Below are 22,161 nucleotides of genomic sequence, written 5' to 3'. Positions count from 1 at the left end.
CCTTCGTTGATTAGGAATCCTCCTTCAATTAGGACTCCTTCGTTGATTAGGAATCCTTCTTCAATTAGGACTCCTTCAATCTCGTCCATTCCTTTCGTTCCAAGCATGTGATATCCATTCCAAGCTCAATTTTACTCCAAAAGGCTCCAAAATGCACCACTTTGCATACTTTGCCCTTAAAACCTGAAAACACATGAAAATAACTTAAAAGACTACTTTAACTAAGAAAACACAACGTAAATGCACAAGAACAAGCTCACTAAGTCACATAAATATGCTCCTATCAGTTACCTTCAATGGTACGATTCTCATCCTACTTTACTATACTTTACTTATACTCTGACATCACGTGTGAAATGAGTTCATTCCCACTCATAAGCACACTTTTATATTTAGGCACTTTTAGGTTTAAATTTATTCGCATTTTCCACATCACAACACTTTATGGCTTCGTCACCCTCCAGGTGTCGGCCAGAACAGCTCGATTCGGAGTCCAGGTGGACATTCCGGGTCGGGATGTCATGTTGGGTGGTGTTGCTTTATTATTTTTGAGTGGAAAGTAAACAAGTACAATTCTTTTTTTGTTAGATCTTTGTTTTTTCTCTAACAGATAATTTTTTTTATCTTTTTCAATTTGGTTTTAATGTTCAACAAATGGGTGTTGGGAGTGAAAATGCATAGAAGCCTTGTGGCCGTGGGGTTTGATTGCTTTTTTTATTCACTAAAATTCAATGCATATAACTTACCAAAATTAAGAGAAAGCACAAATGTAAGCCAAGAATTCAAGAGATAAGAGGGGACTTATGAAGAATAGTAGAGAGGGATTGTGGTCGCTGACAATGTCGAAGAAAAGTTGCCGTCCTTAGGGTCGGGTTCATCGGATTAAATAAAAAGGGTGTAGAGAGATTATTGTTGTTTGTGTTTTAGGGTTGTAAAATTAATTTTCATTTTTATTTATTCAAGGACAAATTTGAAAGTTTGATAGATAAATTTATTTAGTTAGGTGCAGAGAAAAAAAATTGAGTTTAAATAAAATTTCTCTTAAAAATTAAATGATTTACAAATCAAACCAATTGGAAGAACGTCAACCCCGCCATGTCTCTCATCTGTCCTCTCTCATTCCCATGCCGAGAAACACTACCATCTTTTCCAACAAGACCGTATTAGGATTCAGATTCAGCTTTTGCATTGTGGACTTGCCCGTATTGCACAACCAAAATGCCTTATTTTGTACATCCTATTTTACCCCCAAATTCGAAGCTTCGGCCATCTGGATCCTCATAAAATGCTATTCTTCTTAGTATTTCTGCAAATTTGAAGAGCCTAAGTGACTAATCTGATCCTTGTCTTCTTGCAAAACTAGTCTTCTAGATTCCCAACCCTTCAAATTGCAAGTTCGCTCCTTTCTCTCTCCCTTTCCTTGAAAAACACTTCAAAACCCAATGAGAAACATGAGAGGTTAGACGCAGAAAACGAGAGAGAAAAAACCAGTGAGGAAGAGGAAGGATTAAACGGCGGGGGAAGATGTGTTGAGATGGAGAAAACAAGGGGGACGAAAATTAAGGAAGGAGAGTTTGATCAATGACTCTAGAAATTCTAGAAGGATTATAAATAAAAGTTATAAATAAAAAGGTTGCAAATAAAAAATTGTTTTAGATAAAATATCATACTCATTAGTCATTTAACATAATCACATTAGTTTCATATAACAGTTTACCAAACACTCGAACACTTTTTTTTTTTTTTGAAAGACTTTTACAAAAAAGTTTATCAAACACTCAATTGTTTTATTTTATAGTTATTTATTCTCACAGCACAGCAAAAACAATATTTTTTTTAAAATACAACAATACCAAACTAACCCTTAGTGGATTATGTGGTATCATTTGATTAGAGGGGTCCTCTAGCTCATTAACAGTATCCATCACCTAAAAAAATTTCTCGAATTCCACGCCACCAGGACTTAGAAAATTCTCTCATCTTCACCAAGCCAAAAATAGCATCAAAATATTGTTGGACCCCAAAATTACAGTTGTCTCTTGTTGGAGTTTTTTATTATTGTAGGTTTTTATTTTACATAAAGCTAACACAACCATAGTGCAGGCAGAGTTTCACATCCCTGCTTGGGGCAGACCACTTCCCGGGCCCGTTCTACCACCGTAGCACGATATTATCCGCTTTGGGCTTACTATTTCCTCACGGTTTTGTTTTTGGGAACTCACGAGCAACTTCCCAATGGGTCACCCATCCTGAAAGTGCTCTGGCCTTCTTCTCGCTTAACTTTGGAGTTCCTACAAAACCTGAAGCCAGTGAGCTCCCCAAAGGCCTCATGCTAGGTAAGGATGGGAATATACATTTAAGGATCACTCCCCTGGGCGATGTGGGATGTGAAGGTGACGAAGCCATAAAGTGTGATGATGTGGAAATAATGTGAATAAATTTAAACCTAAGAGTGCCTAAATACTAGAGTGCACTGGTGAGCAGGAATGAACCCACTTCACACGTGATGTTAGGGCATAAGCAAGTACAGAAGAGTGAATTAAGAATTGTACCCTCGAATAATCATCAATACTAAGAATCGCCACGATTCCTCAACGATAAGAAAGCTCAGCTAAGAAGACCTGGGGGTGAAGACAAGACAAATGTGAGTGGTCCAGTAATTAATTTTTTTATAGAAATCATATAAATTATTATAACCCCTCGCTATAACACCTGTATAATTTCCAGACTTAGAATATAAAAATATACATCTTTATATACATATATTGATTCAAGTCATGCTTCACGTATTTAATCATATGTTAACTTATTGCATATTCATCACGTCTACTAGCTCATCACGTATTCACCATATATGTTAGCTCATCACATATAGTCATTATATATACTAGCATGTAAGTCAGAGTCACCTCTAGTGACCTATACGACATATTCATATCTCATTAAATATCTCATCAATCATGGCTAGCATATAAGTCGGAGTCACCTCTAGTGACCTATACGACATATTGATATCTCATCACATATCTCATCAGTTATGGCTAGCATATAATAGTCAGAGTCACCTCTAGTGACCTAGACGACATATTCATATCTCATCACATATCTCATTAGTTATGGCTAGCATATAATAGTCGGAGTCACCTCTAGTGACCTATACGACATATTCATATCTTATCACATATCTCATCAGTTATGGCTAGCATATAATAGTGTCACCTCTAGTGACCTATACGACATATTGATATCTCATCACATATCTCATCAGTTATGGCTAGCATATAATAGTGGGAGTCACCTCTAGCGACCTATACGACATATTCATATATCATCACATATCTCATCAATTATGGCTAGCATATAATAGTCGGAGTCACCTCTAGTGACCTATACGACATATTCATATCTCATCACATGTCTCATCAGTTATGGCTAGCATATAATAGTGTCACCTCTAGTGACCTATACGATTTTTTGATATCTCATCACATATCTCATCAGTTATGGCTAGCATATAATAGTCGGAGTCACCTCTAATGACCTATACGACATATTGATATCTCATCACATATCTCATCAGTTATGGCTAGCATATAATAGTCGGAATCACCTCTAGTGAACTATACGACATATTGATATCTCATCACATATCTCATCAGTTATGGCTAGCATATAATAGTCGGAGTCACCTCTAGTGACCTATACGACATATTCATATCTCATCACATACCTCATCAGTTATGGCTAGCATATAATAGTCGGAGTCACCTCTAGTGACCTATACGACATATTCATATCTCATCAGTTATGCTAATACCATATACTTACTTGAGTTTACCTAAACTTACTTGAACTTACCTGAGTGTCCTGCATTCACCTTTGCATTTCAAAGCGTTCATAGCACCACAATTATATATAATGTATCATATACCAATTCATATACGAATTATAGACTCATATGCATGCCATTCAAGGCATAATCTCATTTAAACATATTTTTGGGAAAATATTAAGTATATAAATATATACTGAAAACCAAAAGCCCACACACATTGCTCAATTCCTTAAACAAGGCTATGGTCTTGATTATTTAATCTCATTTCTTATATGGCTGCATCTAACGTCTCGTTGGACTGCCTACGTACCCTAAACAGGGATCAAGCCATTCGTACTTTGCAACAATCATTTATAGTAATACGCATATGGATCGATCACAATGAAATCTAACTCAACCATCTCATAGTATTTTATAACATATAAATATATATATGTCATGACATAAGTTCTTAGTTTTATTTAAAAGCATTTATAGAATTATCAATCATGAAACATAAGATGAGCAAGGAAAGATCCACTCACCTGGAGTCCGCGCTACAACTTCCTAGCACGAACATCGAGGCATCACAAACGATCGGCGCCTGTGACAAAGGCCAACTTGGCCTGGAAATGCTCCAATTTCATCAAAACCCGTCGGAAACCCTAGTTTTAAGTGTGTTCGATCCGACTCCAAAACAACTCCGCCATCCCAACCATTGCTTGGGCTTTGTTCTAAGCCTCAAGAGGATGCCATGGGTGGTGGCAATTGAAAGAGATTGCTTTGGGATTGGGTGATTCGAAGCCAAAGCCGCCACACCCCTCCTTGCATGTTCCTCCATTTTCAAGGCCAAATATCTCCAAATTTGATATGGAATGGATAGAGGGAAGGTCGTGGAGGAGTTCCCAAGTAGTTTCTTGCAGCAATTGGCCGGAAAAATGGGTGAGAACCGTCGAAAAGTGAAGTGTTTTCCGACTGGGTTGAAAGCGGGTTGCGGGTTAAGGGAATCCGGCCGATCCCCTTCCTCTTTTCCTCTCCTTTCTCTCCTTTCCTCAGATTCTGATTGGTCCTTCATTTCTCTCACTGTTCCGATTGGTTCATCTCCTCCTTCCTTGGTTGGGCAGCCAATCCCCATTCATCTTTCTTTTTATTTCTGATTGGGCAGTTCATCTCTCTCTCCCCCTCTAAGTGGGCAGCGCCTAAACCTTTAATTCCCCTTTCCAAAACTGAAATTCTACCACAAATAATTAAATTACTAAAATGTCCCAAACTTTAAAGATCATAACTTCTGCGGTATAGCTCAAAATCACTAACCGTCTGCGCCCACGCGTCCGTAGTGACGAGTACTACAAGGATATGCTAAAAGAATAAGTCATACACCACTCTAACCGATGATCAACAAGAGTCAAAGTCCTTACCTCTAGGGCATATCCGTAAATTCGCGCTTCTAAAATTAATAAAAGTGTAAAATTTGGGACGGGCTGTCACACAGAGGGATTCTGGGAACAATATGCAAAAGGCAAAGGATTTGCGAATACGTGTGGAAGGATATTCTAAGCTAGTTGTTGATGCGGTTTAGGGAATTTGCTTACATTGGAGGCTGAAGAATATTATTGAGGATGTTAGGTGGTTAGTAAATTTATTTTACTCTATCTCTTGGGAACATGTTTTGAGAGAAGCAAACTTCTTAGTTGATGTTATTATTAATGTTGAGCTTAGTATGCATAATTTAAATATTTGGAATATGATTGTACTGCTACTAATTATGATCGTGATCGCACTATTTAATAGTTGAATTGTTTTTTTGAGAAAAAAAAATTGTTTTCTTGAGAAAAAAAATGTGAAAAAGTAAACACTATGTTCCAAGTTCCAACTTTATTGATCAGCTTTTTTACCAAAAGAATGTTTCATGAAATTCGAGGCATTTTTGAATTGCTATCAAATTTCATGGAAAGGACAAAGTTTTCATAGATTGGGACACTTGTATGCATGAAACACAAAAGGCTACTCGATAAGCAATGGAGGGGAAGAGTTTAAATTCGGAACACAATGAGTTGAAGAGTAATATTCTATCTATCAGGACAACTCATTATTTACATATCATGTTATTCTAGTTGTCCTTCTTAAGCCTTTGTTTCAATGATCAAAGTGTAATTTTGAGTAAGTTAAGAATACATGTGTCATGCTCGACAATGTTCGATTTTTTCATCTTATATATAGTTACTAAGGGTTGTTTGGTATTCATCTTGTATCCATTTTTTTAGTTTTAAAAAAATGATGGCTGTAGCCAAATTACTTAGTACTTATTAGTTGCAAAAACAAAAAATTTGGATTCAAGAAGGACACCAGACTTGCCCCAAAATACCTTTGTGCAAATGAATGAAGAAAAATATAGTACCTCAGGTAGACGCCTCCAAAGAACAGAGAAAAAAAATGTGTACGCTTAGCCCTCACTTGCTTTTTTTTACCAAAAGTTACTTCACTTTAAAGTTAAGTACTAAAAAGTGTGTGGTAAAACAAAATATCTCGCTTATTTTTAAACAAAATATGGCTTCCAAATAGCAGCTTTTGAAAGCAACATGTAGGTTGATTTTAAAAATTGCTTTCCTAAAAAACGGAGTTGAGCCTTTTGATAAATATTTTAAATTCCTTTAAACCCTTATTAGTTTTTAAAAATGATTTTATTTATCTTTCTACACACACATATTATCCATTAGACAACAAAGTGACTCACACCAACTATAACTACAAACACTAACCTTACACCACCACTGCCAATACAACAACCATTGTTGCTGCCACAATCATCAGTCATCACCACCGTCACCACCACCATCACATCCATAACTGCCCCCACTTCTATCGTTGCCACCAAATCAACTTCCTCCACCATAACCACTACTGCCACCATCAACGTTGTCACCACCCTTACCACTATTGTTACCTTTACACTCCAACCACTACACCTCACTATTAGCAGCACCACCATACCCCTACCATTGCTACTACCATGACCACCACCATCACCAATACCCTTTTGTCATTATACAATTATATCACTTTTACATTACAAATTACCAAAAACTTTTACACTATTTTTCATACTCATAGCACTTTTGAAAATACAATTTACCAAATGTTCAACTACTTTATTTTACGGCTAATTATTTTTAAAGCACAACAGGAACATCATTTTAAAAAAGCAAAGCAATCCCAAGTGCCCTTATTCTTATATAAATTCACGATTTTGCTCTAAAATAAAAAAATAAAAAACAAATAATTTATGAAGTTCTTTGTAATTAAATGTTGAAAATAAATATTAAATTAAGTTCAACATTTTTTTTTCCTCATCAAATGTCAATAAAAATGTGATGAAAAGTTGCATTTTCATGTCTTAGGGTTTATCAATCCAATTATAGAAAAGACTTGGAGACATTATCGATGCAATGTTTCACTGCATTGGTTATTTTATTCAGGTTAAGATATTATAGGACATTAAAAAGTTTAAGCTCAATGCTAGACCTGGCATTCGTGTGGTGTTTCTCGTGCTCGTGTTATTTTTGTGTCATACCCGATAGCTTAACGGATCCTATCGTGTAATACCTGTTAAAGTAAATGGGTAATATGACCCAATCCGAAATCAACCCATTAATATTATCAGGTAATATGACCCGACTCATTACTCGTTAAGAAAAATATATTTTAAATCAATAAAAATGAAAATGAAAAACATAATTTGACCCAAAAAATTGTAAAACGTAATACTAAATTAATATATACATACTAAATTTCGAAGTTGACGTCTTCATAAAAGTTGTGAAGCTTTTCATTACGAGTGATTACATTTTTCACACTTCTGCAATAATTATTATTAATTTTATTAATTTTGCACTCAAATAAAAAACACTGTTCATGAGATTTGGAGGGTTTTAAAAATCTAAACGACAATGTAACCATCGTCTAAGCGTTGAGAATGCAATTATGAAAGCTTATTATGCTTTCATTTCTTTTAGACTTATACATTAATGATTATGAATTTTGTTTATTTTGAATCCCCTTAAAAATACTATTCATGAGAGTTTGTATGTTTTTAAAAATTCAAACGATCATATACCCATCCTCAATGCGTAGAGAATGTGACTACGAGCGTTTGCATATTTTTTCATATTTTTCGCACATGTAAATTAATTATTATAATTTTCTTAATGTGTTTGGTATTTTTAAATTAATTGATATTTTTATTTTTAATGTGTTTTATGATTTTTAACCCAATCTTTGCATATAATATACTATAAAAATAAATAAATAAACTTAAATTTTAAAATTTATATAGAATAATAATTAATAAACAATATATACATATTTGTTATAGGCATAATTTACTGAACAATTATGGATGCCTTAGAGAGAGGGGTGCGGCAATAGTAGAGAGAAAAGAGATGTGTAATTGTGGGTGTGTTCAATTCCACCCCATTATGTCTTTATTTATAGTAGTAGGGAAGGTTAATTTCTTACCCTTTAGGATTACAACATTTAATAGGTAATCTACTCCTAATATGAATATAAGAGATATTCCAAGATATACTAGGATTTACACAATCACATTCCTAATCTAATAGGACTGCAACACTCCCCCTTGAGTGTGTAAATACTCAAGTAAATGGCGCATCAGGTCTTCAGTGATGAAGCAAGTACATTTGATGAAGTTGTCGGCACAATGAGCGAATGCGAGTCTCAAATCAACGAAAGAATGCATAAACTCACAAAACCTCGCTATGGTAAAACCCAAGGTGGGAGAAAACCCATAGACTAAAGAGAAAAGTGAGAAGTTGCATTAAGTCAAAACTATACGTCTTTTGGACGCAAGTAGAAGAGCTCACAAGGGTATGATCAGCCCAAGATGGGTGCTTCGTTAAAACCTAGTTAGGTAGCAAAAACCCAATGGGAAAAATGCTCCTAATCGTAAGGAAAAAGAGTACATTAAGATCAAGTGAGTATACTTCTGGATACTCCCCTGAGTTTGACATAACTTCCAAATGAGAACTACAAGCATTGCTTATGAATAGTTAGCCATACCAATTCCTCGGACAAGCTTCTGGAAGGTTGACTTCGGCAGTGACGTCGTGTAGAGGTCGGCAAGGTTGTCTAAGATCGGCTTGCATGACTTCAATCTCCTGATGCTTTGCTAATGTAGATGTGGACGCAATGGTGTTGACTTCGTTGATGTATCATGGCTTGGTCGGGTTGATACATGCAGCATAATCTTCATGGATCGTCGTTGGGACTCAAGGATTGATGAAAACACATCAAGTACTTCGAATATGCTCAACAAGAACTCCTAACCATGTCTCACTTGTGGCATAGTGAAGTAAGGTGAGTATTGGAACGATTCGAAGATTTCGCAACTAAGGTCATATTTTGGACCTCCAAGATATTGCGATATCCCTAACAGTAAAGACATAACCATTTGAAGATTTTTCCTTGTGCAGGTTTGATAAGTAACCTGCGTCAGCATAACAAACAAGGCAATCATCATTTCGAGGATCAGGGGGTTTGGATCCACTAAGATGCGTTGGGATTTGCCCATGTAGTACCTTCAGGGTACATCTTTAATACCAATTCAATGGTTGCATGTAGGCGCGTTGCTGCACCTTTACCAAGATCAACAGCGAATGAGATGTCCTGTCTAAATACAATGAGCTAAGTACAACGAAGTGCAAAGTTAAACTTAGATATGGAATTTCGGATTCCATAACCTCTTCAAGGGTCTCATTTGCATATAACGTATAGACGATCATAGGTATACTCAAGGGTAACACATTCGGGGTGTAGTTCGACTAGTAGACCAAAATATCGTCAGAACAATGATTCAACTTCAGGTCAAGGCATAAACGAGTTTTCCCAAGATCCTTCATCTCAAATTCCATCTTCAGGTGTGAGGCATTTTTCTCAAGCTCTTCTGGAGTCTTAGTGAGATTCGTGTCAACGACATAAACTGTAACTCTAGCAATTTGGAATAAGACTTCATAGTTTAACACACAAAGGAATAATTCATCCCTGACTGATGAAATAATCACTTAGACGGGTATACCATATCCGTCTGATTTTTCAATCCATAAGTGAACGCCTCAAAATGAGTTGAGAGGGTGTTTTGTGATTTTGGAACTATTTGAAACAGTCCATGTAATTCTTCGAGAACTTACATGTAAATCTTCGTATCTATATCCCCATGGAGAAAACACTAACCACATTTCATAATGCTGTTATCAATCACATGACGATTGAGAGAAACCTTGCGCCGTAAGACGTGCATCATATTGTACTATTTCATTCATCTCATAACGCTTCCTTTCCCACTTGTAACACAACAGGGTTACCTTGGGTAATGTAGGAACGACAGGTCCAATACACACTTTGGTAAGGAATTTTACCTGGATTGTAACTTTAGTTCCAATCAGTTCTACGTTGTCACTTAATCAAAGAAACACGGTTCAATATCGTCGTTTTTCATTTATGTCAGTAGCTACCATATAAGTGAAAACATCATCGATGATAATCTCATTTCAATTCCATTTAGCTCATCCAAACTAGTATACTGGACCAAGAACTTTAAGTCTCGGGAGAAATCCAGATTAATTTCATGAGATGGAAATGATTTGAGACAGTGATCGAGTTTAGATTCATTGTTGTGTTGTGTCTTCCTCTTCCAGGGAAGTAAATCCTACAAACCGAGTGATATGTCGTGCTCCAGGCGAAGATAGATTGATTGGCTATCCGCCAGTGTACCAGACCGTCCAACATGGGCGTCTAAACCGTCCAATATGGGCGGCACACCCTTTAGGGATGTTGACTCGACATCAGTTAAGTATGTCTATCCTTTCAGGCATGTTTACAGCTGGTATATGATCTCATCACTTTAGCTAGATCAGAAAAATGCGTCTGGAGCAACATTCTGAAAGCTAGAATTCATCGCACTTGCTTATCACACTCGTGCGGTATGGGGATCGAGATGAGATATAGTGGGTAACATTCACGTAAATTTGTGTCGTTCTACAGGAACGTTGACGTTCTTAACTCCCCCTAATGGCGGGAAGACTGTCTCATTAAAGTGACAACCCGTAAATGAGTGGTAAAGAGATCGCATGCAAGGGCTCAAAGAGAGTTAGTGTGAAGGAGAATCAAGATCGACAAAGATTCACATCCTTCTTTGAGGACCTATGGTGGTACATTATGGCGATGCAACTTAGCATATGGAATGCACACCCAAATGCGTAAATATGAAAATCGTTAGGTTCGTACCCAGTAACCAACTTTAACATCATATAGGTTGGGTGGCAATGAGCCTCAAGGCGAACCAACATAACTACGTACAAGGATTGCATAGCCCTAGGCAGAAACCAAAAACTTAGTACGTTTACCAAAATTTGGGCGATCATTTAATTTGTGCTTTATGATCACTAGGCGAGGCTCTTTGGGGTGAACATGGGAATTCAATGTTCAATTATAAACCCAAAACACATGCAATACTTTATCGAAAACCGTCGATATAAACTCTTCGGCATTATCCAGTCTCCCGGACCTTAAGGGATAAGTAAGGTGGTGAACCCTTAATCGACCAAGAGGTTTAGTAGCAATGTTTGGGGACAAACATGTGACCAGTTTATCGATTCATCAACCAAAACCATAAGTATTTTTTATGGTCCGCATTTTGGTTGGATTAGTCCACATATATTCCCTTGAATCCACTGTGAAAAATGAGTCGTTTTGTATCTTAGCTAGGGATGATTTAGAAATCAAATTTCCTAAAACGAGCGGGTTTTAGCAAAGTGTGCTTGTAGGCACAAGATCCTTACTTCAGGTAAGGAGATGCGTCATAGCATCATTGTTTGACCTAAGTGTCCTAAAAGGTCGTGCCAAAACAAGTAAACTGCTCAATCACCAGGTTCCAGGCCAGCCACATATGGTGTATTCCCAGTTGGGAGACAACCCATTAGCCCCAAATCAAAGCTTCAGCCTCATTTTTTAAGGTGGTGCAAAGATATTTCACTCTATTTTCTTAGTGATTCATTTATGATCATTGTCATCTCGAATATCCTTAAAAATTCAACGTCAGGGAGAATATAAAGTCCCTTAAATGGTGATGCAGTACCATTCATACAACGAGGAGCGTGCCAATGCTGTTAATCAAGTTGGATAGACTTAAAGTCGTTGTTAGAGATGTGATTTAGGTGTAAAGTTAGTGTGCATAGTACGCATTCATCCAGACAACTAATTTTCCCACATTCCTACCTAATCACGTGTTTAATTGAATCAGTCACATGTATTAAGAAATATGATTCAATTAACTCATATTCGAGGACAATATCATTAAGATTATCCATAAGTAAAACATACACCAAACGTGAATCCAAGAACATGAAAAAATGTTCACAAAGTAAATGGTTTACTTAAGGGGATTTGGCCAACAAGGCCATCCATGTCAAAATTCTGCTATTCTAACGATGTTTGATGGAGCAAAATTAGTCTCACGTATTGACTACTAGAATGGTACTCCTTAACAACATTGGTAGTGGCACGATCAAGTGCATAACCAATGGTCTATTCCATCAAGACAGAAATAGATTCTACAGGGTTAAGGTTCCGGAATATTTTCCCTTATTCTTGAAGTTTTAGGTCTTAGGTATCAAGGATCATGCTTCGGGCATGACGCCACATCTTGGTTGGACCTAATTCTACCATATGTTGTAAAAACAAACTAGAAATTGGATTGTGAGAGAATATGCGATTCGGTGTATCCATGCCGAAGCAGTGCATCACCATTCGGTAGGCTTTAACCGAACTAGGTAGAGCAATTTGGTAAACTCCAGTCGAACTGGGTTCATACCTTTCTTTCACGTTTGTTGTAGTAATCAGATCCGATAATTTGGTAAACTTTCGCTTTCTACACTGCTGCTTTAGGGGCGAGTTAGAAATATGGAAGGACGAGAAAAGTATTCTCCAGTCAAAATTCGATCGGATTTATAAACTTCAGAATTGTACTCATTCATGGACGTAATCATGGTGTGCTTCATGCAATGTCTTTCAGGATTAGATTGTTTGTAAAAGCGAGCCAAAGAGTTATGGAATCCTCGATCGGGAGGTATTTCCGTTTGTAATGCTTTGAGCATAAGTCTTCAAATGAAGATCATGGCGGAGGCTTATTCAGCTCTTCCATGCCATTGTTGGCTTCAATGGTTTCTCAGCTTCTTGATAGTCAAGTGGAGATTCACGTCTTGTACCCCACATAAAGTGGTTTCTCTTAGAAAACGTCCAAATCAAGAAAATCAAACTTGTGACGGTTCGACAATCCACTGAATTTGGAAGGAACAAGGTTGTGATTGGTGATATAGGAATGAATTATCCATAAGCATCAAAGTTAGAACATTCGAGTTCTAAGACATGGTTTTCATGAAAAACGTCGGGTTTTCATGGGTATATTGTCTTATGAAATCCTCGGGTTTCAAAGACACTAAATTTGAAACTACAGGTTTAATTTAGTTTATGAACATTTAGTTCATAAATGAGAGGTTCCTACAAGAATGCAGAATGCAATATACAACTAAGTGTAGTGGATTTGAGTTTCTTCAGGAACTTAAGTGTGAGCGCTTCGGGACTACGAAAGTGAGTCAATGGTTCAAGGTATAGAAATAAATTATTGAATCGTTAATGTCCAAAAGTGATCTTCAGGTCAATAATTTTGGATTCATTATCAGATTAATGGAATGCAGGTCACTTTTAATTAATTCAATAGATCGGGACCAAACAGGGTCGATCGTAGAAGCAAAAATAACTATAACATTCGGGTTAAAATTATTTAAAATGCAACAAATTAGCATTGGATTCAAAAAGCCATATCCCAATAACATTGAGCTTGGATGCCGTGAGTAGGGCACCAAAAATAAGGGGCGGGCTGAAAAAAAATAAGCCGAAAATGACTTTGGGCCGAGAAAATGAAGCAGCCCAGCATTGGGTTGCTGGCTGCTGCTTTAGACAATACGGGCAGCCCAATATGGCATGCAAGCTGTATGCCTGCTGCACAGTCACGGGCCAAGAGAAAAAAAAATGCACAAGCAGAAGGCTTGCTGCTACAACACGGGCCATGGAACAGAAGTCCACCAGCGGCTACTACATGGAGGAGCAACCATTGGGCCGAGTCAGGGATGCAGCTGCAGGCTGCAAAGATAAAAATCAAGCAGGGCCCAGCACGTTTTGGCTTCTAGTAGGCTGGGGAAAACAGATGTGAAGCCCATCGTGCAAAAGGGCTTGCAGGTATATGGGCCGTGATCCGTAAGGAGAGAAGCCTAGCAAGTGTGCTTTAAGGTTTCGTGCACAACAATGCCCAACGGGGGGTTGTGTATGTGGTAGCGCTGCTTCGCTTGGCTTCAGGCCAGCTAAGCGCAACTTAGCCGCAAAAATCCCAATTTTTAATTCCTTTTTTTTTCGACTCTAGGGTTTGAAAAAACCCTAATTGCTTCTAATTTCTTTCAATTCTTTGACTCACAAATTCCACATAGCAATTTTATTGCGTAATGCATAAAACAAATATATATATATATATATTGACAAATATATGAATATATACAATAAATATATCGGAAGAAAAATATAAACATAGAACGATTCATGCATCATGGGGAATGTTTGCATGCTTCAAAGTCGTTTCACATATCTTACTTTATTTTAAGCGTACCTGATTGGCAGAAAACAACAAAAGCCTTTGAATTTGTCGAATGTGTTGTATCACGTTCAACACAGAAAAATTAAATTGAATCAATAGCATGTAGATCAATTCAAAACAATAAATTAATCACAAAAAGAATGATTAAAACATAATACTCCCCTGATTGAAGAAGAAACTCTCTTTAGCGCATTGTCAAGAGCGTGCTGATAACGTGTTATATGCATAATTTACTGAACAATTATGGAGGCCTTAGAGAGAGGGGGTGCGGCAATAGTAGAGAGAAGAGAGAGATGTGTACTTGTGGGTGTGTTCTATTCCACCTCATTGTGCCTTTATTTATAGTAGTAGGGAAGGTTAATTCCTTACCCTTTAGGATAACAACATTTAACAGGTAACTACTCCTAATAGGAATATAAAAGATATTACAAGATATACTAGGATTTACACAATCACATTCCTAATATAATAGAACTGCAACAATATTCATTATATCTATTGTATTTTATAGTAAGTTTTTTTAGTAGTTTAAAAAATTAAAATCATCAAAATAACTTTTTTCTTATCGTGTCGAAATAGGTTACCTGTGTGTCACTCTTGTGTAAACCTGTTAATGACCCGTTATTAATAGGTTATTATTGTGTGACCCGATAATGACCCGATTAGTAATCATGTTGATCCGAAACTCGTTATTTTCGTGTCATTTACATGTCGTGTTAACGGGTCGTGTAAGAAATTGTCAGGTTTACTCAATGCCAACCACCATAATAAAAATTCATGGTTTTACAGTTGAAGGACATGTTGGCTCGTTGATTACAATTTCCACAAAGAATCTTTCTTCTTCTAAGAAAGTGCTTGTGGTAGATCTTGTGTTTACTATGATTTGGAGGAATCAACAGCATGTGGGACCCACACGAAAAATAGAATTCAATTCCTGAAATTGGAGGAATTGGACTCCCTCTATGGGTGAGATATTTAGATTCCTGGATAATGAAGGAATCAGGAATGCATTTTTTCTTCCTATTATGCCCTCATTCACATTATGCATAACTTCATGCTCATTCACATTATGCACAACTCCATGCATATGCCGAAGAGAAGAAACTACAATTTTGAACAAGAAAATTTAAATATTAAAGTACATACTTAAATTTATAAAAATAAAAAAAATAAACAAAAGAATTTTAATGTATCTATGAAATAAAAAAGCAATTTAATTTTTTTTCTTACTATTATATATTATATCAAATTTTATTAAAAAATATATATATATAATATTTTATTTGGAACAAGGGCATTTTAGTAATCATACTGGTTTATATTCCGATTATGTTGAATTATGAAACAGCTTTATGGAATTAGTGTCATTTCTATTTCAATTCCAGAACATTTAAGTAAACAGCTTCAATAGGAATCCGATTTTGACTCCTCATTCCAATTCCTCCTCAATTCAATTCCTCCTATTTTTATTACGATTACGTAAACGCGTCATAAATAAGTTGCGCCTTTTGTGTTGTCATGGTTTAAGTCAATGATCTAGAATTCGGAAAGGGATCCGGATCCCTTTCCACCTAATCCATGTAGTCCGGAATCCAGGCCGTTGAAATTCAAATATTTTTACACTCTTTTTAAGCCTTTAGATCACATGATATTCAAGGGCTCTTATTTATTCATTAAATGACATGGATGCTTATGTGGATTTTAACTAATATTAGAGATAAAATAAAACTGAAAAAAAAAACATAAAATCTGGAAAATTGTACACAGTCCTCCGTTTCCCCCTTTGCTGATGTCGTTTTGTAACTTCATGTCTTGGAAACGTAATTGTCATGGAAACGACACTTTGTTCCTTGGAGCACAACTTGGTAAGACCAAAATCTGAGATTTTTTGGTTGAAGTTGTCATCTAATAGTACATTGTGAGGTTTGATATCGAAATGAAAGATTCGTTGGTCACATCCGTGGTGAACTTAATCAATTCCTTTGGCTAGTCTAAGAGTAATATGTTACAATTTCTCCCAACCAAGAAAATGGTTCTTGCTGTCTGCTGACGATATGAGTTTTGCAGTGAACCATTTGGTGCAAATTCATAAACTAAGGCTCGTCTAAATCCATTGGCTCAATAGCCAACCAAGCAAACCACGTTAACATGGTGGATCCAACCTAATGTTGACACTTCATTGATAAACGCTTCTCCATTTCCTTTGGAATTGTTGAGCACCTTTACAGCAACAAAGATCTCACTCAGGAGCTTTCCTTTAAACACTGTTCCAAATGTTCCTTGTCCCAATCTAGATTTATTTGTAATCCGCTTGATATCAACATATGAGTACCTCATAGGCCTAAGAGCTCTGTAGTTTTCCAAAAATTCTTCGATCATGGTTTGCCGCTCCTTTTCTATTTAGTCAATAAGTATGTACACGATGGAAACTGACAGGTATCAGCACAAGTGTAAATGAACCAAAGACTGCACCTACATAGTTTACGTTCAATTAAGAACCTCTACACTAAACTTCAAATTTTCAAAAGTTAAAAAAAAAATTAAAAAAAAAAAAAAACTTTCGTGGTGAATGCATATAGAATGAACCTGTAACAACTAGTTTTTTTTGTGGTACTTGTAGAAAAATTTCAATCCCATTAGTTCTTCATTTGTACCAAATCATTAAATCATTGCATATTTGTTTACAAAACATTCTCAAGTTCTTGATTGTGAATAGAACATTTTGATAACTATGGAGCACGGGGGTCTCTGCTAACCGAACTGGGTCTCTGCTTGCAGGTTGAGCAGCAGGGGTAGTTGCGATTTCTGCAAAGGGGGAGACGAAAAATTGCATACAACTAAGGTTTCTTCCTTTTTTTAATTTTAGTTTTAATTTTTTAGATTTTATGTTTTTTCTTTCAGTTTTTTTTTGTTTTTAATATTAGTTAAAATCCACATAAGTATCCAAATCATTTAATGAATAAATAAGAACCATTTGATGTCATGTAATCAAAAGGCTTACAAAGAGTGTAAAAGTATTTGTAAAAATATTTGTCCTTTGATCCTATCCCATGTGTGTGTGTGTATAAAACACTCATTGTCAACCAAAACCCTATGAAATTACCAGTTTAACCCTTTAATTAAAACAGAACATGAATAAGAAATATGGGGTAGAAATGTAATTTCACACAACCAAATTTTGCTGTTTCTTTTTCTTCAAAACCTTACCTACATGTAATCCTAACATATCTTTAATTTAAAAAATAAATAAATAAAAAATAAACCTTCCCACTCCCACATTCTCTATCACTCTCTTCCTCTCTCATTCTATTTTAAAAACAAAAATAAAAAATTTCCTCACACACTTTGTATGTGCCTATATGTTAGTGTGTGTGTGCGCGCGCGCGCGTATATATATAAAGTGTGAAAATCTTCTCAAATTGTCGTTAGAAGGTATTTCAACTGGGTAAGTAGGGAATCAATTTTCCTACACCCAAAATAGATATGGTTTTTCTGTGGCCTTAGTAAGTATTTTTAACACATATTAAATTTATAAACAAAATTAAGAAAAATTAAGATAATTAAAACGTGTCAGTCACTTATTGGGGATACCACATCTACTTCGAATGCAAAAGATTTGGTCTCGTTTAAGTTCAAAATGATGTGTCGTGATTGTATTGGTAGGATATACCTGTTGGCTGGTGTACCGAATCCATCTCGATTACCTGGTGATCAACGGTCAGTGTGGAGGAGTTCACTGCGCACACCCTACGACTGTTCACTTCCTAATTCTCTCTCTCACTGCCCGCCACCTCCCTCGTGTCTCCCTCTGCGAGAAACCCTAATTCAATCAGTCACACTACACCACACAAGATATTCGGATTGGATTCGCGCCACTTCTTAGCTCCTCATGTCTGCTGCATCAGGGGTCAGTCTCACCTCTCTCTCTCTCTCTCTCTCTCTCTACTCATATGTGTGGATACAGATTTATATGTATATATGCATATGTGTGTATTGAAGTTGTGTTTAGTTGAGTTTCAGTAATATGTCTGTGTTCTTGGCCTCTGGTTATTGTGTTGTGTGCAACTCTGTTAAATCTCCAGAATTTTTGAAACCTTAAATCCAGATGATACATTAAGCACTGAATTTGTTTTCAAACAAGAAGCTTATTAGGAAATTACAACAACTGTAACATCGTGCATTTCGCTTTTCAGTCAATAGGGTGAATCATAGTAAAGAGAAAATACAGGGGGGGAAAGTTTGAAACTTAATTGAACAAAATGCATACAGAATTAGGAAGCAGTTTGATATAATCTCCGGACACATGGGTGATAAGTAATTTTGCCTTGAGAACTGGGTTGGAGTTCTTTCCTGATAGACTATCACTAAGTTCTTGTTTTCTGGAAAGCAAAACATTTTTGAAGCGTTATGCAGACGAATATTGACAAATAGCCTCTTCCAGCTTGTCAGTAACGTAGACTAAAGGGAGATTCGAGCCGTTGATCGTTTGGTGCCTTTCTTTCTCCTTCCTAATTCGGTTCGGTTGCTTGAAATAAAACTAAAATGTGCTAGTCTGTGCCGATAAATGACTTTGCTGCTTTCCCCAGTTTATTTCCTTTGTCTTGCTGTTTATTTTGTATATATCATAGGATACTGCACACGCTTATACAAGTGAAATTGTATGTTTCCAAAATTGTAACCTTAACCTATGTCTTTTTTCAGGTTATTTCTAATTAGATGCAGTATCTGTCAAGAGAGGCCTTCCGTCTTCCCACTGTAATAATTGGTAGTGTTTCTTATTCAAGAATCGTCAGTACTATGAGAGAAGTGAAGGTTAAAGGAGTGTCTGGGTTTTGTTCTCTGGATTCTGGTGGAGAATCTCACATCTTACAATCTGAGTCAGCTAGTGAAAGCCATAGACATTCATCCTTAAATGTGCAGTTCACTCCTGAAATAGAAAAGAAGTATGTCCATTATGTTTATGATGCTATCGCACCTCATTTCAGATCGACCCGGTTTGCTAAGTGGCCAAAAGTAGCCAATTTTCTATCTTCCTTACCTTCAGGATCTCTTGTTCTTGATGCAGGATGTCTATATATATATTGTTTATCAAAAAATAATAAAATTGTACGTACATTTTCGTTGTGTCTTGTTGCTACGGTTATGCTGTGTTGTTGGCTTGCTGAAATTGAAATAGCATTACTTGAAGCAAAGAAACCAAACTCATAGGGGGCAAAACCAATCTTTTACATGTCTAGTGCCTATTAGGACAGAATTTTATTGTTCTATTTATATGATTTGTTATGACAGCTGGATAATTAGAGCAATACTTAATAGTGGAATTGTAGAAGTTAAAGTAGTTGAGGCTCCCCATTACAATGGTTTACATCTATGGATCAATAACTGATCAAAAAAGTTCACTCATAAAAAATATTAACGAAACCAAACTCACAGGGGTGTAATATAGGTACCTAGTAGACACAAATATATATATATATATATATATATATGAAACTTTGGTTATAAGGTTATGATCTATGTGTTGCGAACATGTCACCAAATCATCAAAATTTGGTTTACGTTGTCCTGAATGATGAGTTTTTGCTCATCGAATTCGGGTTCATGGCTTGAAGTCATATTATCATAATTTAGTTGGGTGAGAAAGCCATTCACGTTAAAGGTAAAGAGGCCAAATCTAGAAGCAAATGAGTATGAGAAGAAGCCTCATGAGTCTATTGGAACAAGCCTTCCCAGTGGGAGAAGAATCCCCCAATCGTAATGGTAGGCCAGCCTCTAAGTTAGGGAGCACACTCCTTTGATGGTAGTTGCTTCATTTAAGCTCCTCACAACTACCCAGTTGCTTGGTTGATGCAACTTTTATGTGTCCAGTTGGACTTCCGTCTCTATCGTTTTTCCAAAATGAAATAAAACTACCAAGTTGCTTGGATGATGCAACTTTTCTGTGTCTAGTTGGATTTCCGTCTCTATCGTTTTTAAAAAATGAAACAAACAGATAAACCGTGTTAAAGGGTAACTTAAATTTTGTGGCCAGGTCTTAACGTTCTGACAATATACTGTATAACCGATGCTTAACTTCACCCGCTCATTTACTCTTTTGCTGTATTATTCAGATTAGTAGCTGGAATGAAAGACGCTGTAATCGTTGATCGATTTTTTTGACAAATCCAACTGGCGTATTGCTCTCGAAAACGTTATGATAACCGGAACCAATTAACCAATGCGGGTTAAGGTTAGCCAGTGAGTGTGCAGCCTGAAACAACAAAAAGGTGCAGCAGCAGAAGATGCACAAAACAGTGAGCTCTCCTGAAAACTTGTTTGTTTCCAATGTGCCATAGAATAAAACTGCTTTGTGACTGGGGAATTGCTGTTGAATGCCTTTATTAGAGGTGGTTTACATTCTGCAGTTGCAGTAGTCAGCTGTGGTTGATATTGTTTTATGCACATGGAAAGAAGGATCAACATTATTTTGATTTATTGTTTGTAGATTGTCATTAGATACCTCTCATTTACACACTCAATAAGTAGCCTACCTACCATTAGTAACTTGTCTTTCCTACTGAACAAGATGGACAACTTGGACAGTGGAATTTGCTAGGGGCTTTGGACGTGGACGATTTCTGACCATAGATGCATGTCGGCCTTGTTTTTGGATCAATGTGTACTAGTAGTTGGAAATTATTTATACTACATGATTAACGTGCTTATTTTCTATTAGTTAACATATTTACATTTTTAAACTAATTTACACACTCACTAAGTAGCCTACCTACCATTAGTAACTTGTCTTTCCTACTGAACAAGATGGACAACTTGGACAGTGGAATTTGCTAGGGGCTTTGGACGTGGACGATTTCTGACCATAGATGCATGTCGGCCTTGTTTTTGGATCAATGTGTACTAGTAGTTGGAAATTATTTATACTACATGATTAACGTGCTTATTTTCTATTAGTTAACATGTTTACATTTTTAAACTAAATCCGCAAACTAAATTATATGATTGTTGATGATTGGATTTTGGATTATTATTTAAGTATTGACTAATATGCTCATTTTAGGGTAATTCTAGGGAGATCAAATGTTTAAACCAAATTTTGTAACCAAATAATATGAACATTGATTATTAGATTATTACTTTAACATGTTTATTTCTCATCGATGATACATTATTTGGTTTGTAAGTTTATTTAAAGATTGGATTTCTTTAATATTACCCCTTATTTTATATTAATAATACGTCATTTGATTTGCAAATTTAATTTAAAATTTTGATCCCCAATCCTTTTTAAAATAAGAGGCGTGGCTAAAAGTGTGTGAGACTATCCCAAATCCCAATGCCATTGAACGAATCATAAATGGCATTGTTGTGGTTGTGATTGTTCCATTCAAATGGTTCTGGTAATTAAACTCATTTTTAGAGGTGAATTGTCTGCCCTTCTATTTCCATCATCTTCTCATACCTTTCTGTTTTGTGTGATCATGGTTAAGTCACGTCAATATTTTATATTCCTATTACTTTTTGTTTTATTATTTTTATAAAAAAAATCAATTTAAAATATTGACATAGCTTAACTGCAATCACACAAACAATAAGAGATAAGAAAAGTATGGAAATGGGAGGGCAGAAAATT

The 22,161-nt window shown here is 36.2% G+C and overlaps 1 long non-coding RNA gene across 1 annotated transcript; it reads left to right on the top strand.

The window, feature by feature from the left end:
- Positions 1-18,255: 18,255 nt before the first annotated feature.
- Positions 18,256-21,235, top strand: LOC103416186 (uncharacterized). Its single transcript, XR_526353.4, has 3 exons — positions 18,256-18,438; positions 19,233-19,474; positions 20,642-21,235. It is a non-coding gene; the product is annotated as an uncharacterized lncRNA (long non-coding RNA).
- The last annotated feature ends 926 nt before the right edge of the window (positions 21,236-22,161 follow it).

Source organism: Malus domestica, chromosome 15, assembly GCF_042453785.1.
Source record: "Malus domestica chromosome 15, GDT2T_hap1".
Classification (NCBI taxonomy): domain Eukaryota; kingdom Viridiplantae; phylum Streptophyta; class Magnoliopsida; order Rosales; family Rosaceae; genus Malus; species Malus domestica.
The sequence above is the reverse complement of the archived record's forward strand: the minus strand, read 5'-3'. Positions and strand labels throughout refer to the sequence as shown.